Source organism: Triticum urartu, unplaced genomic scaffold (assembly GCF_003073215.2).
Source record: "Triticum urartu cultivar G1812 unplaced genomic scaffold, Tu2.1 TuUngrouped_contig_7971, whole genome shotgun sequence".
Classification (NCBI taxonomy): domain Eukaryota; kingdom Viridiplantae; phylum Streptophyta; class Magnoliopsida; order Poales; family Poaceae; genus Triticum; species Triticum urartu.
This window is the reverse complement of record NW_024118869.1, coordinates 9,130-25,438: the sequence shown is the minus strand read 5'-3', so window position 1 is coordinate 25,438 and position 16,309 is coordinate 9,130. Positions and strand designations below refer to the sequence as shown.

The window sequence follows — 16,309 nt, the reverse complement described above, 5'->3', positions numbered from 1 at the left end:
GCTGAAAAGGGTCTAGATTGGCTTTCGGTGGCTACGGAGGCTTCTGGCGGCGGAACTCCCGATCTATTATTCGTTCTGGAAGTTTTAGGTCATGTAGGTATATATGGGTGCAGGAGTTACGTCAGGGGAGCCACGAGGGCCCCACGAGACAGGGGCGCGCCCTAGGGGGGGGGCGTACCCCACCCCCGTGAGCACCTCGTTCCTTCCTTGACGTAGGGTCCAAGTCCATCGGGTGGCTTTCGTTCCAAAAATAACTTCTCCAGTTGATTTCGTTATGTTTCGACTCCGTCTGATATTCCTTTTCTTCGAAACACTAAAATAGGCATAAAACAGCAAATTTGGGCTGGGCCTCCGGTTAATAGGTTAGTCCCGAAAGTAATATAAAAGTGGATAATGAAGCCCAATATTGCCTAAAATAGTAGATAATATAGCATGGAGCAATCAAAAATTATAGATACGTTGGAGACGTATCATCTACCACATTGTACGCACCTAAGCATTTGCCTAAGCACCTACACTAAGCGCAAAAGTGCTCACTCCAGACCCATGGCGGCGATGCGCGCGAGCGGCCAGCGACTGTGACAGAGGGGCCAAGGAGCCAGACTCGCCGGCCTGGGGCATGGCACCAAGGATCGTCTCCCGATGGTGTGGGGGATCGGCTGGTGGATGGCCGCCGTCTACGCCAGCTACGACTGGACCAGATGATTGTTGCCACCACCAACAAGTTCACCGTCATCAAGAAGCTCGCGGACGACATCGCTGTACTCCTCCAGCCCGCGCACCTGGGCTCCTCATTGCCTACCACCCTAATCGGCTCCATGGCCGGAACCTCTTTCAAGCACTGGTGGCCCTATGACTACCCGCCAATGCCACGAAGAATGTCCACCTGGAGGTCGCGCTCTCCGTGAGGCGCCTCGCCCTGCAAGAATTCGTCGACCTACACATCCATGTGTACGAGCAAATCGTGTATATAGGTATCTACAAGGCCAGTGAGGACGCTACGACGTGAACCTTCTTCAACCGGCTGGAAGCCTTGGATGCCTTTGCTGAGAAGCACCTTGACCTCGCCACAAAAGCCGCCGGCCGGTGGTCCGGCGCATTGAGTTGAGGAGGAGGAGGAGGTCGTACGTTGATGGATGCATCTTTCTTCTTGCCTCCTGTAACCACCACTGCGATCACATCATCGTGGCCTTAATTCTTATTGTGCTATTGCATTCTCGTTCCAGTCAATACAGTCATGTGCGATCCCTTTGCTTAATTATATGTGTCATTGTAACTAGTACTCCATTTGTCAATTTATAAGTTGTGCTGCCAGTGTTTGGGGCCGGCGCACGATCACACACGTTCGTGTGCATGCGGTTACGCCGGGCGCGATGCGATGATGCAGTTACCCGCTGCAAAAGCTGCTATGCGGGGGACGTGGCATTGACCATTGGGCAGCAACAGTCGGTCACCCGGGTGCCCAATAAAGGATGCAAAGAGGGATCCTACAGTAGCAAGGACCGGCTTCCCTACCGATAGCTCATCTAACATAACTCCCAAGTTAACTGTGTTGAGGCTTGAGTAGTCATCAGATCGGTGACCGGATGAGAAGTTGCCTCGATGTTAAATTAACTGATGTGATGGGTCACTGTGAACATTTAATTGCGTTGAATGTATATAGTGCTCCATCATATTAGTTGAATTAACCTTGAGGTCCTTGTTTTGTAATTTGTAATTTTTTTGTTTTTTGTACACATGATTGATTGGCTTGAAGAAGGTCTATCTCGTTACTTTTTGATAATTTTTGTTTTTTGAACACATGTTGATTGGCTTGAATGAAGGTCTATCCCGTTACTTTACGACATGTTTCCAAAACATGGACCTCGAGGTTAATTCAACTAATAGGACGGAGCACTATATACATTCAACGCAATTAAATGTTTTCCAAAAAAAGTGATATGATTTCTATGAAACTTATAAGTCATGTATGTCAAATTAACCTCTGTTTACTTGTTCTCTAATGAACCTCCGGGCCTTTTTGCCGCGTATCACACGCATCTTGTTAAGTTGAACCATTTATGTTCTCTTCCCTAATCAAAAACAGTTCATTCAACTGAACCGTATACCGTATATCACACACACCTTGATCTGGCTGACCGTTTCTGTTGCTTCCCCTAATAGCAAACAGTTCATCGGAGCGAACTGTATGCCGTATATCGCACACATATTGATATGGCTATCCGTTTCTGTTGTTCTATCTAATCGCAAATAGTTCGTCTGGATCAACCGTATGCCCTACTTCACACGCGCAACTAAAATCTGAACCGTGTTTGATGCATCCGTCATCGCAAACGTTTTGCACCTTTTTGACGGTTTTTACACCACCGTTTGCGATTATTGCATCGCACATAGTTTCGTCGAAGGGTCTACGATCGTAGTGTCTCGTTAAAAGCATCTTATAGTAGTGGTAGGAGAAAGATGTCATGCAAGTTCTTTTCTATAAGCACATATGACTATATACGGAATACATGCCTACATTACATTGATGAATTGGAGCTAGTTCTGTGTCGCTCTAGGTTATAACTGCTACATTATGAATATTATCCAATGCAATTATCCATCACTGATCCAATGCCTACGCTTTTCATATATTGATCTTTGCTAATTACTTTCACCGTTTGCAGTTGTTACAACCACTAGAAATCTGCTACTGTTTTTGCTACTATTACTAGTGCTATTGTTACCGCTACTATCAAACTACCATACTACTTTGCTACTAATCACCTTGCTACAGATCTTAAGTCTTCCAGGTGTGGTTGAATTGACAACTCAATTGCTAATACTTGTGATATTCTTTGGCTCCCCTTGTGTCGAATCAATAAATTTGGGTTGAATACTCTACCCTCGAGAACTGTTGCGATCCTGTATACTTGTGGGTTATCAATACCTTTTTCTGGCGCCGTTGCCGGGGAGCATAGCTCTATTTGCTGAGTCACTTGGGATTTATATCTTTTGATCACTATGAGGAATCTTAAGGATGATAGAACCAAGATCGTTCTCTCTAAGACGAGGGGAGGTAAGGAACTGTTATCTAGCTTGATACATCTCCAACGTATCTATAATTTTTGATTGTTCCATGCTATTATATTATCTGTTTTGGATGTTTTATATGCATCAATATGCTGTTTTATATTATTTTTGGGACTAACTTATTAACCTAGAGACAAGTGCCAGTTTCTGTTTTTTTCCTTATTTTTGAGTTTTACAAAAAAGGAATATCAAACGGAGTCCAAACAGAATAAAACTTTATGATGATTTTTCTTGGACCAGAAGACATCCACGGAGCTTGGAGGCCAAGTCAGAAGAGTCCCAAGGACTCCACAAGCCGCCAAGGCACGCCCTAGGGGGGCGCCCCCTGGCTTGTGGGCCCCTCGGGAGTCCACCGACCTCCCTCTAAGTTCTATAAAACCTCAAATATTCCATTATCAACAGGAGCGTCCACCAAAATACTTTTCCACCGTCGTAACCTTCTGTACCTGTGAGATCCCATCTTGGGGCCTTTTCCAGCACCCTGCCAGAGGGGGATTCGATCACGGAGGGCATCTACATCCACCCAATTGCCCTTCCGATGAAGCGTGAGTAATTTACCACAGACCTATGGGTCCATAGCTAGTAGCTAGATGGATTCTTATCTCTCTTTGATTCTCAATACCATATTCTCCTCGATGTTCTTAGAGATCTATCCGATGTAATCTTCTTTTGCGGTGTGTTTGTCGAGATCCGTTGAATTGTGGATTTATGATTGATATGTCTTCAACGTATCTATAATTTATGAAGTATTCATGCTATTATATTATCTGTTTTGGATGTTTATGGGCTTTATTATACACTTTTATATTATTTTTGGGATTAAAATATTAACCGGAGGCCCAGCCCAAATTGTTGTTTTCTTGCCTATTTCAGTGTTTCGAAGAAAAGGAATATCAAACAGAGTCCAAACGAAATGAAACCTTCGGGAGAGTTATTTTTGGATCAGAATCAATCAGGAGACTTGGAGTAGACGTCAGGGAAGCTTCGAGGAAGCCACGAGGCAGGGAGGCGCGCCCTACCCCCCTGAGCGCGCCCCCACCCTCATGGCTCCCCTTACCGACTTCTTTTATATATATAGGGCTATTATGTTACCCGTAACAGAATAATATTCTGTTACCATGGCGCCCTATATAGGCTCGATCCATTTTCCCGAAGTGCTGCCGCAGCCTAGAAGCCGCCCAAATGAAAAAAGAGTAAAATGCAAGCGCGGTCCTAATTCTTTTCCAGAAGTGTCGATTGGGTCCTAATTCTTTCAAAATGCACATTTGGATCCTAATTCTTTCTAATTTGTTCACCCGAGGTCCTAATTTCATCTGACCACCGCTGACCAGCTCGCGTGGCGCTTTGACCGCCGCCACGTCGACTCGAGGGCCCACGCGGGATAACGACCAGCCGTGCGTTTTTTCAAAAGAGCCCCCCAACCCTAATCTCTCCGCAGCCGTAGTCCTTTTCCTCTCCTCTTCCCCACCTCTCTCTGCTCTGGCGAAACAGGGGAGATCGACGGCGGTGGTCCGGTGAGAAGAGGCAGGCGCTTGTCCGACGGCGGCGCCGCTAGGATGGCGCCTGTGCATCGGGGACCCGGAGATCCTCCTCCACGATACGGTCAGTGTGGTGCCCGTAACCCTAACCCTTGATCCTCTTTTTCTGCGGATACCTATTTAGCTCGAATCGATGGTAGTATTTGACTGAATCCCTCGATACCTAGGACCAAAAGAGGAGGTTTTTACCGTAGAAATCAACTATGCTGGATTTTTCTGCGGATTTGGCCGATCGAAGACGTATGTCGATGGGAAAGTTGCTCTGTTCGATGGTTGCGAAGTAGATACATGGTCTCCTCTCTGGCTCACTGATTTTATGCAGCAACTGGGATATAGTGACCAATCTAAGCATGTTATTTACTGGTTACTGCCTGGAAAGAATTTAGGCGATGGACTGCGGATTGTGGACTGTGACACTGACACTTTGCATATGACAGCAGTTGTTCCAAAATTCCAGTACTTTCAGTTGTTTGTTGATCACAAAGACATGGCCTTTGACAATGTAATTGATGATATTCATGTTAGTGGTACACCTGAGCTACCTCCTGTACTAAGCCCTAAATCTCCTGGGTTTAGCAGTGGAATAAGAGGAAGTCCCAGGTTTAAGGTGAAAGCTCATAAAGGCAGATTGAACCAATTTAATGCATGGAGGAAGTGGAAGTAGTAGATGCACAAGGAAGGAAAAAAATGAAAAAGAAAGTGAAGCTGAAAAGGTGGAGGCCTGAGAACATGAAAGAAGTCAGTTTTCACATAGGCATGGTGTTCTTGTCTGTCATTGAACTAAGAGCAGCAATTCAAGAGTACATTGTGAAGCAGAGAGTGCAAATTCATTACATAAAGAATGATAAGCAGAGGATAAGGGCTGGTTGTTTTGGAGATTGTCCCTGGTTCTTATTTGCTGCACCTGACAGCAGGACCAAAGCATGGGTTGTGAAGAAGTATGTGGGTGAGCATACATGTGAAAGAGAGTGGGCACTCAAGCAATTTACAGCAAGATATTTGGCTGGCAAGTATGTGGAAACATTTAGAGCAGATGAGAAGATGACACTGCAGAACTTTGGCAGACTTGTTCAGTTGGACTACAACATGCAACCTAGTAGAAGTAAGCTAGCTAGAGCAAGGAGGATTGCACTAAAGAAAATTCATGGAGATGAACTTGAGCAGTATAATTTACTGTGGGACTTTGCAGCTGAAATCAGAAGATCAAACCCTGGCAGTACCATGTTTGTGAATGCAAACAATGGAAAGTTTGAGAACTGCTACATGGCCTTAGATGCATGCAAAAGGGGTTTTCTGCTAGCTTGTAGGCCCATTATATGCATTGATGGGTGTCACATTAAGAACAAGTATGGTGGTGATGCTGACTGCTGTTGGAGTTGATCCTAACGATTGTATCTTTCCCATTGCAATTTCCATAGTAGAAGTGGAAGATACTGTCACATGGAAGTGGTTCTTGAACACACTGAAGGAGGATCTGAACATACAAAACACAGCACCATGGACATTGATGAGTGATAGGCAGAAGGTAGTAATAACATTTCATATTATCACACTATAGCATTTCATATTATCATACTGTAGCATTTCATATTATCATACTGTAGCATTTCATATTATCATACTGTAGCATTTCATATTATCATACTGTAGCATTTCATATTATCATACTGTAGCATTTCATATTATCATACTGTAGCATTTCATATTATCATACTGTAGCATTTCATATTATCATACTGTAGCATTTCATTTTATCATACTGTAGCATTTCATTTGTTTATTCTGCAATGTATGTAGGGGTTGATTAATGCTGTCAATGCAATATTTCCTCATGCACAACATAGATTTTGTGTGAGGCATTTGCATCAAAACTTTGCAAAGAACTGGAAAGGTGATGTAATGAAGAATAAATTGTGGCAAATTGCAAGAGCTACACATGAGGCAGACTGGAAGAAGTACATGCAAGAGATGAAAGAGCTGGACCAGGGGGCCTATGAGTACTTGGATGCAATTGACCCAAGGCAGTGGTGCAAGGCTTATTTCCATGAACTCCCAAAGTGTGATTTGCTTCTGAACAACAGTTGTGAAGTGTTCAACAAGTAAGTGGTAGTACTGTATCATTTAAATTGTCATACTGCATCCTTTCATACTGTTGGAACTGTAGCATTTCATTTGTTCTAACTGTAGTGATTTCATAGGTATATACTTGATGCCAGAGAAATGCCTATAGTTACTTGTCTTAAGAAGATCAAGGACCAATTAATGACTAGGTTTTATAGCAAGAATCTGGAATCTGAGGAGATGTGTGGTCAAATTTGTCCCAAAATTAGAAAGAAACTGGATAAAAATATTAACATGTCCAACAACTGCACTGCATTACCAGCTGGACAACACATATTTCATGTTATGGGCATGGTTGGGGAGTATGATGTGAACATACAGAAGGAGGAGTGCTCTTGTAGGGCATGGCAGCTCTCAGGAATTCCATGTAGACATGGAGTTGCATGTTTAATACATGAAAGAATTAAACCAGAGGATGTTGTCAACAAGTGCTACAGTATTGATGCTTTCAAAGCTGCTTATGGCAAGATCATAATGCCATGTAGTGATCCTAGAGTGTGGCCTAAAACTAATGGGCCTCAAATGCTGCCACCAAACTATGAGAAGAAAGTTGGTAGGCCTAGAAAGAAGAGAAAGCAGAACCCACTAGAGGAGAACAATGGAACTAGGATGAGCAGACATGGCATTATTGGGCACTGCAGTGTGTGCAATCAACCAGGACACAACAAAACAAAGTGCCCTGAACTAGGTAGAGGACAACCAACAACAACACAAGATCCTGGAGTAGCACATAAGGCAGAAGCAGAACAGGAGCCAGCAGCAGAAGAGGCAGCAGCAGAACATGATCCAGCAACAGAACATGCATCAGCAGAACATGCAGCAACAGAACATGCAGCAACTGAACATGCAGCAACAGAACATGTGCCAACAACTGAAGATGAGCCATCAATACAAGAACATGTGCCAATTCAGGTTGTGCTTCCAGAAACACAACAAAGAACTAAACTACCAGTCAAGAGAAGGCCCAGTTGCAAGGTGCATTTCCCTTAAATGTTTCCCTCAAATGTTGACAGATTTCTGAAATTGCAATGCTCAACAACATTTCTGATTTTTTTGCAGAAAAAGGCATGTCCACAAGTGGGCAAAAGTACATCCAATATGATATCTTCTTCTATGACTTATGATCTTGCTTCATCTACTGTGATTGAGATTTTACAGGACCAAGTGAGAGCTTTTTATTCAAATGCAATGTTAATAAATGCAATGCCATATGTTCTTCCAGAAATTCACCTACATTACTAACTAAATGTTTGGTTGGTTTGTAGGCTATAGCTACTCAACAATCTCAAACAGCGGTGCCAGCTCCTCTACCAGAAAGCCAGTTCGTTGCAGAAGACCTAGGGACTGGGGAATGATGAAAGCATAAACTCCAGGGGCCAAACTGCTTAAATTCCCAACCTCCAACCGCGGGAAATCTCCCGCGTGGGCCCTCGAGTCGACGTGGCGGCGGTCAAAGCGCCACGCGAGCTGGTCAGCGGCGGTCAGACGAAATTAGGACCTCGGGTGAACAACTTAGAAAAAATTAGGATTTAGATATGCATTTTGAAAAAATTATGACCCAATCGACACTTTTAAAAAAGAATTAGGACCACCCAGGCCACCTCCGCCGCGCCGCCAACCTTCCTTGGCTGCGCTGTCAGGCCCTACGTCACCGCCGCGCTACTCCAGCCGGCGTCCCACCGTGCCACGCTGCTCCAGCCGGCCTTCCACCGCGCTGTGCTTCCCCAGCCCGCCTCGCAATGCGACGCTGCGCCAGGCCGTTCACGGCCGCTACCCCAGTCCGTTCACCACTGCCAACCAAGGCCGTTCAACGATGGGTCGGTCAACAAAAGCAATGGTCAGAACTCAAAAGCTTTCCTCTCGTTTCCTTCCGCCTCTGTAGTTTTCTTTTTTGATTTTGGGGACTGAGTGAGTGCATTTTACCAAGGCATTCCATGTGCTGATGGGTATGCTTGCTTAGCACAAAATTCATGAACTGTCAATTTATTTTGAATTGAACTGGTGCTGCTCTTAGATTCAGACCTGAGGGAAGAAGACGGAACTAAAATGATTCAGTTCGTCATTGGCACCCTATAAACCAAACAGTGAAGAACACACCCCCTGTACTTTTGCTCTTGTTCCTTCTGTCTCCTGAATTCCGCTCTTGATGAGCATGCTTGGTACTAGATAGATACTGTTGTCTTAGTTCTAATACAATATATTACAACAATTCATTGACAAAAAAATTGTCAATTCATATATGTATGCAGCGGCTGTTCTGATACTACTTCAGTAACCAGAAAAACACAAAAGTTCAACTATACTTATACAAAATAGTTTAATATTTTATTCTATGACACTCAAGAAAAACAGAAATAAAAGAGGTTCATCATGTGATGAACAATAGTCCCAACAAGTGTGCTAGAGATGCAAAAAATTGATGGCATAGCCGATGCTATTTTTCATCCAATTTCTGAAGAAAACAAAAGTTGATCAGAGTAACTGAAGAATAATCTGTTAGTTCTCGAGTATGTGTAATGATGCCATTTTATTGTGCATTTGTTTCCATCACGATGGATGTATTCCAAGATATGGTTGTATCATTGTGTTGAATAAAAATACCATGTTGCTGCAAAATTTTCTGTCAGCTCCTGTCAAGCAATACATGTATGTGAGCATCCTTCTATGTAGTAAGTTCATAGTCGAGAAGTCAGGAACTTCGGAAAAAGAACGTGAACATAAAAAAACCATAAAAACCTGAACCTTATCTTAGGGGAGTTCAAGAAGTCCGTGTCTAGCCGTCTGTGGTGTGTATTCTTATCAGTTCATAGTCGAGAAGACATGTATTCTTGTCAGTTTATTTTTCTAGCTGGCCGTTTTGTGTATTTGGTTAGTTTGTGTGTGTATATGTTGCCATCGTGGTATACGAGAGATCACCCCACGAGGAAGTCGCCGATCTGGTCGAGGCATGCTCCTATTCTCTGTTTTCAGTTGCACAAACATTTAAAAGTTCGAACACCAAACCCTGGTAAGTTCTCCTTGACAAAAACTCATCTCTCATATTTGTTCCTATTTTTGTAGGTTCCAGTTAAAACAAGATGCATAAGTTCATCATTTGTATGCTTTTCAGTTCATCTACTTCCCGATGGTGAGTCTGATTTCCTTCGTGTTTCCATTTTCTTCATATAGCACAAAAAAGTACTTGTGGTTATGCTTGAGAATGAGCACCATACCGTTCACCGCCGCCACACCGGGTCGTTCAACGACACAACCCGAAGTAGTTCGACGTCGCAGCTCGGGAGGCACACACTTCACCCCTCCATCCCAGGAGAGCAGTACATCTTGTGCGCGAGCAGTCTGTTGTTGATGTACACTGCTGCTCTAAGCTCCTTGGCCACTACTCCAGTATGTCTAGCATCGTCCCCAGTCCAGCCCCATGGCATTTGGACGGTCGAGTTCATGCCGAGCAGCAGTCCACGCCCATCAGCTCCTATTTCCACTATAGTGGTTGGGTTGCCGTTTTCCTCATCCTTCTCGGTGCGCGACAACCCAGCCCACATGTTGCTGTCGTCCGCCACCCCAAATAGCTTTGGCTCTTCCTCAAGCAACCATTTGGAGAACCTTTTGGTGTTTTTCTACTGGTGATTGATTTTAGCAATTTGTAGCTATCTTGCGTATGAAATCTGAAAGTTCAAGATTGCTGCAGATTCAATTCTTGCAGTACAAATGTCCCAGAGTTTAGTGACATCTGTAATTGAGGTACTATGGTCTTGCATCTCCAATGTATGTTGCTGAGCATCCTCCCAATCCGCTCGATCAACTTCTTATTCCACCTCCAAAAAAAATTCTTTTTGAGTTCTATCCTTCGTCACAGGTTCACCGCTATTACCTCAGTGCAAACGTGCCAAAGAGTTTAGTTCAGACTATACTAAATGTCCATATTATAGATAATATTTGCATTGTCTTAAATTTCTGGAAACAAGCTTCAGTACAAGAAAAATGGGCCAGTTAGTTCATCCATATCCAAACCCCCGTCGACGTGCGGCGGCAGGAAACATTTTCAGGTTGTTTTCTTTCTCTCTTTGCTTAGCACAAAATTGCGCAAATGCCTAGCAGAAAAAGAACTTGTTCGTATACATGGGTAGGTTCACGAAATATTGTAGTAGTACTTCGGTGAAAGGATTCACATCAGTTCAAACATTTTTGAATGTTCAGTAAAAGTTCAAATAGAGCAGAGGCTTTCACCTCATTCGAAAAAGCCTAAAAAGCAACAGTACAATGATAGAAAAAAATCAGTTGAAAAAAATATGCTGGAGGTTTGTCGGAATGGCAGAAAAACATCAGTTCAATTTTTCTGTACCATCGCTTCTATTGCTAAATGTTTTAGTCACTTGTTTTCTTGATGCCATCAGGTATTTCCTTAAATACTTCGGTCTTGTGCAGCTGGTACTAGTGTGAATGGGTAGCAAGTTCAACTACCAATCCACACCAAGTTCAGGTATGTTGCCTGTTTCCCACGCGTTCCTAGAAGTTGTTCTAGGATTGGAAAGCTAGCAGCAGCACACTCTTGTTTTCACTGTTTAAGTTCACCTCAATTTCTAATTTAAGTTATGTTCATAGGAGTGCTTGTAATCAATTAGTTTGGTTTTACTTATGTTCCATGAATTTCTAGTACCCTAATAGATTTGGTAGTGACATGAGCTCCCTTTCCACCTCTCCAGGATATGCAGCGTTACCCTAGTCCAGCCCCATGCACTATTCTGTTACTAGTAACAGAATATTATTCCGTTACCCCTCAGCCCTATAAGGGCCCGATGTGTAGTTTCCACTATCTGAAAATGAAGGCCTACCAACCCTGTCTGTGAAAAGAAAAAACCACGACCCTCTCCAGGTTCAGACGCCCCACCTCCACCTCATCTACCCCCACCTTCTTCCCCGAATCCTCCCGCCGCCCCCGCCTCCACCATCTTCGGGCCTCAGGAAGCCGCATGTGCCCGACCTCCTGCCCGCCCCCCCGGACATGGCGCCCGCGGCCAACCTCCTGGATCTTGCCCATGGTTGCAGGGGCCCGGCGCTGCGGGGAAGTGTGGAGGCGCAAGTTGCTCCATGACTAAGGAAGGCGCACCCCGGTGCTCGCCATGGCTGAAGACGAACTCCAACCGCCGGGCCTAGAGTAGCCAGCCTTTGTTCGCATGCGCGTCTCCATCCTACTTAACCTAGGTATGTGCCACCACCCTCCGCGCTCGATGCTCCCTACTCTCATAGCCGTCCTCAGTTCGACCCCATGGTGTCGAGATGGACGAGTTAGTCACGAGCAGCAGTCCGCCGCCGCGCGCCGCCCCCTAGCACCACGCTGCTCGGCCACCTGCTCAATTGAGGAAAGCAGACACTTTCAATCAAAGTGTCCCGTTTTCCTTCGCTCCTGTAGTCCACCGTACCTAGAAACTAGATTTTTATTTGCAAAATCAGTTCACCGTACCTAGAACAATCAGTTCGGTCCATCTCCTGATTTTGAAAATATGAATTGTGTTTACTGCCAAAATTGATGCTCTGTAGTTCACCATGTATATATGTCATCAGTTAAAAGAAACATACAGAAAAGTTCAATTGTATGTGTTAAAACCCAGTTTGGTTTTATACTATATGTCAGATTATTACAAAATATAACAAAAGATTTTGCTCATGTGGCTGTAAGCTCTAGCTATATGGCAACAAAGAGAGAACAAGTAGGAAGTATTGTTGTTTCCGTATTGTTAAGTTCAGTATGTATTCCGTTTTCAGTACGTAAACAAACACGCATGATATTTATAAGAGCAAAAATTACAAATGGAAATCTATAAGTTCAACTACATATATTACAACAATTGAAATACAAATGGCCGTTTGTGTGCAGTGCTAATGGCAGTACATTTTGGGTTGGGGTAATGGATGTCTAACCAAAGAAATTATTGTTGTACTAATGTCAGTACTAATGGCGGTTTGTGTGCAGTGCTAATGGCAGTACGATGGATGATATACTACATAAATTATTGTTGTGTGTGTGACGGATGATACCACTTGCTTTTCATAACATAAAAGATATACATGCAATGTTTGGATTGACGAGGCCATGTCCGCCTCTGCTTTCTGGGATCTTGAACAATGGAATGATGATACACACTGAAATGGCATACAGAAATCTAAATGCTCACTTGCTATTTGCTAGAGCTGATACTAGGCTTATTTTCATTATGCCACTTGCTACATGTAGTTATCATGGGTGCCCGCTGGACAGGTTGTTTTTGTTAACATGATATTGGTCAATTAATTTTACAGACCTCTTATTGGAATTGGGGCTGCAACTAAAGTAGCAAAAAAATGATATTAGTCAATTAATTTTACAGACCTCTTTTTGGAATTGGGCCTGCCCCATGATCCGGCGTCGCCCTCCGCTGCCTCAGCACGCAGGCCGTTCATTGTCTCTCTCAACTTAAAAAGCGGTTCAGCTCAGTGCATGTCAGACATTAAAGCAATATTCTGTAGTAGCTTCAAAAAATGCAAATGGTCATGTTTCCACAAGACTGACGGAACACTGCCAATTGAACTGAGCACTAGCGGAACTGTGAAGGTTCGTTCTATAAAATTGCATCAGTTCGCTAGCAAAATCAAATTCAGTTCATCTGCCCTTTGTTAGCTTCAGAAAATGCAAATGTGTATGTTTTTGCAGCACTGACGAAACACTACCAATTGAATTGAACGTTGACCACGTCTCCACCCTCCCCACGCCGCCACCGCTGCGACCACCCCTCCCCCTCACGATTTCTCGTTGATATCGCTGTATTCATGTTTGTTACGTGAGTTGCCTGATGGAAGTTCTGCAACTGTCAGTCCAGATGGAAGAAGGAGATCCGTCCAAAGTGTGAGTTTTGCGACGTCGACGTGCAAGTTCTACAATTTATCTGTCCAGATGGGAGAAGGAGATCAATCCAACCGATGCATCTGAAGCGACATATGCAGAGCCATTCTCCTGAGGTATCGGAATAATTCTATGTTTTTTGTGTTCACTGGATTTCCGGATTTTTAGCGCAAGTGATGCGTTCTGTTTTTGCCTGTTTAGTCCAAGTGGGAGAGCAAAAGTAAGCACTATCTTCTTAGAAGTTGTGTTTGAAACCCATTTTTAATAGTGAAACAAGTAAATCAGTGTGGTAAATGCTTTACTGTTATAGTTCTTAAGTGACTGAAATTTTAACCATGTGTTTAGAGTTAAGCAACTACATAAGTTGCATGCTGTATTGATCTACTTGTCATGCTGAAGTTCATTGGCTTCTTAAAATTTCTAATATAAACAAGCTGGTGGCCGCCCATCTCTGCATGTATTTTATTTCGGATGTAAGTCTCTCTATAGATCATGTTATGAGTAATGCAATTGGACGAGGTTGCTAGGAAGATTTTTAGTTCACATTTAGTGTGATTTGCACTTCATCTTTACAGAGCCAAATCCTGGCGCGCCCAGCCGCTGCTCGTGAACCCCGCCTCCATCAGCTCCACTTCACTGGAGTCGTCAGTCCACAGGAATAGGGGTAGTGGATCCCCTATAGCGGCCAAATCCCGGTGCGCCCAGCCGCTGCTTGTGAACCTCGCCTCCATCAGCTCCACTTCACCAGAGCCGCCAGTCCGCAGGAGTAGGGGTAGCAGGTTCACCCAACGTCCGACGCCTTCTTCCATCTCCAAAAATCTTGTTTTTTGAGTTCAGTTCTTTGTCACATGTTTCACTAGCTAAAAAATGCATGGTGTTCTGAAATTGCTTGCGGACCACTAGCTGAAATTGCTTGACGAACAAAAGCAAAGGTTTTATCTTCATCTACTATTTTTTCAGATATTTGTCGTATGCACGAGCATGACTATATTTGCTTGTTATGATCTAGTGGGCAACATTAACATTTGGGTAGTCCTTCTGCAGGGCCCAAACCCACTGTCGTGCAAGAAAAAGAAAGCAAAGCCCCAACCATCAGCTCCTCAATCATCAGGTAATTAATCAACACTAAAACATACGTGTCTAATCCAATGTTGCGAAAGCAAGCTTGGAGTTGCCTGACTTATCTTTTGGTGTAGAACTAATAGTAAGATGGAGAAGAGATAATGCAACAAAAATCTTAGATGGGGCAGTCAAGTCCATTGCGCATTCTGATTTTTTGTAGCTCCGGACATCAGTTGTATTGAGACATGGATGGCTCTACACCTGAAGCACATATATCTGACAAGCATGATCACATGTTCCCTTCGGAGTCTGATGGTCGATGGAGAGGCGAAGCGAAAGACGGTTAGGAAGCACGAGAGAAGTGGCAAAGACAGTAGGTCCATGTGTATTTAACAGCAAGTCCATGTATTACTACATGAGAAGTACTGCTAGTGAGACTTCACTGCCCCATTTCAACAAACTTGTATACGCAATCCTAGTTTGACAAAGTACTCTACTGCTGCTGGTTTCAGTTCCCTCACTGGATTTGCAGGCTCCCGACCATCCTCCAACACCCCGTCAGTGCCACTGATTTGAAGGACCTCTGTGAGCGTGTACTTCTCCTGGTATACAATTTCATTCCTCCCTGTATTGCAGTCATTTTGGTTAGTAAACTTGTATCGACGAAAAATAATTGCGCCAGGAAGTTCATATCTTAAAACTAGATAAGTTTGAAAAACAAACCATGACCAGTTTGAAAAAGAACCACCCTCACCCTATTTTGTAGCTCACCTCTAATTCGTTTCTCTCTACTGCTCTTTTCTCTCACTATTTTGTTTCTCTCTGTACTCCAGCACGAGAGAGGTTTGGACGGACGCTGATCACTAGCTCTTATGACGCCGCCGATCACTAGAACGAAGGACACCAGCAGGTTGAGAATGAAGTACATGAGGCAGACAATGAGGACGACCAAAACATGGAATCCGTACACATAGCACCAACTGCAAATTCGAACTTTCTGTCTATGATGATTTGATTGCTACTTCTTAAAGAAAGTGTACATAATAGTTAGATGTTTGTGCTAGAAAGGAAAACTTGTTTGAATTAAAATCATTGACCAGTACGAATCAAAAACATTGATAAGTTCGATAGTGCTCTCTCCTACCTATTTTGGTTGATGCCACGAATAGTGAAAAAATTGTATGGGAATGTTTAATTATTACTAGCATCTAAGTTCAAAAAAATAAAATAGAGTCAGTTTGTCTATGAAATTTGAGGAAGTCCGTCAATAGACCCGAGGAAAATAACATGCTCTTTAGGTGTTGTCACTATTCCCGTGAGCACAAGTTTAAAGAAATGTTTACATTCTGCTCTTGCGTATGTTTTTTGGCAGTACAAACACATCGCCATAGTGAGTACAGATGCAACACCTTGGGAAGTACTACTAACATTGCCGCGCCGGGCTTCCCGTTTGCAGGGTCCACTAGGTTCCGTCCTGAGAGAAGCATCGCTGGCTGGGAGAGTTCAATGATCTAAACTAGGAAAGTTCAACGTGAAAATTTGCTACAGATTGCATTACTTGAGAATTTTTTTCTAACTGGGTGCAGATGAGTCTGGGCACTGAAATGCCCTACTCACTCTTTATTGACTTCTTTGTATTTTG

At 43.6% G+C, this 16,309-nt stretch overlaps 1 long non-coding RNA gene across 19 annotated transcripts; it reads left to right on the top strand.

Annotated features, from left to right (window-relative positions):
- Window positions 1-8,328: 8,328 nt before the first annotated feature.
- Window positions 8,329-15,797, top strand: LOC125531721. 19 transcript variants are annotated; one of them, XR_007293459.1, is made up of 9 exons: window positions 8,329-8,568; window positions 9,792-9,858; window positions 11,123-11,208; window positions 13,578-13,721; window positions 14,181-14,384; window positions 14,466-14,537; window positions 14,650-14,716; window positions 14,802-15,272; window positions 15,501-15,797. It is a non-coding gene; the product is annotated as an uncharacterized LOC125531721 (long non-coding RNA). The 19 variants fall into 19 exon arrangements; XR_007293463.1 differs by having other exon boundaries at window positions 14,639-14,716; XR_007293467.1 differs by having other exon boundaries at window positions 14,181-14,537; window positions 14,802-15,098; window positions 15,200-15,272.
- The last annotated feature ends 512 nt before the right edge of the window (window positions 15,798-16,309 follow it).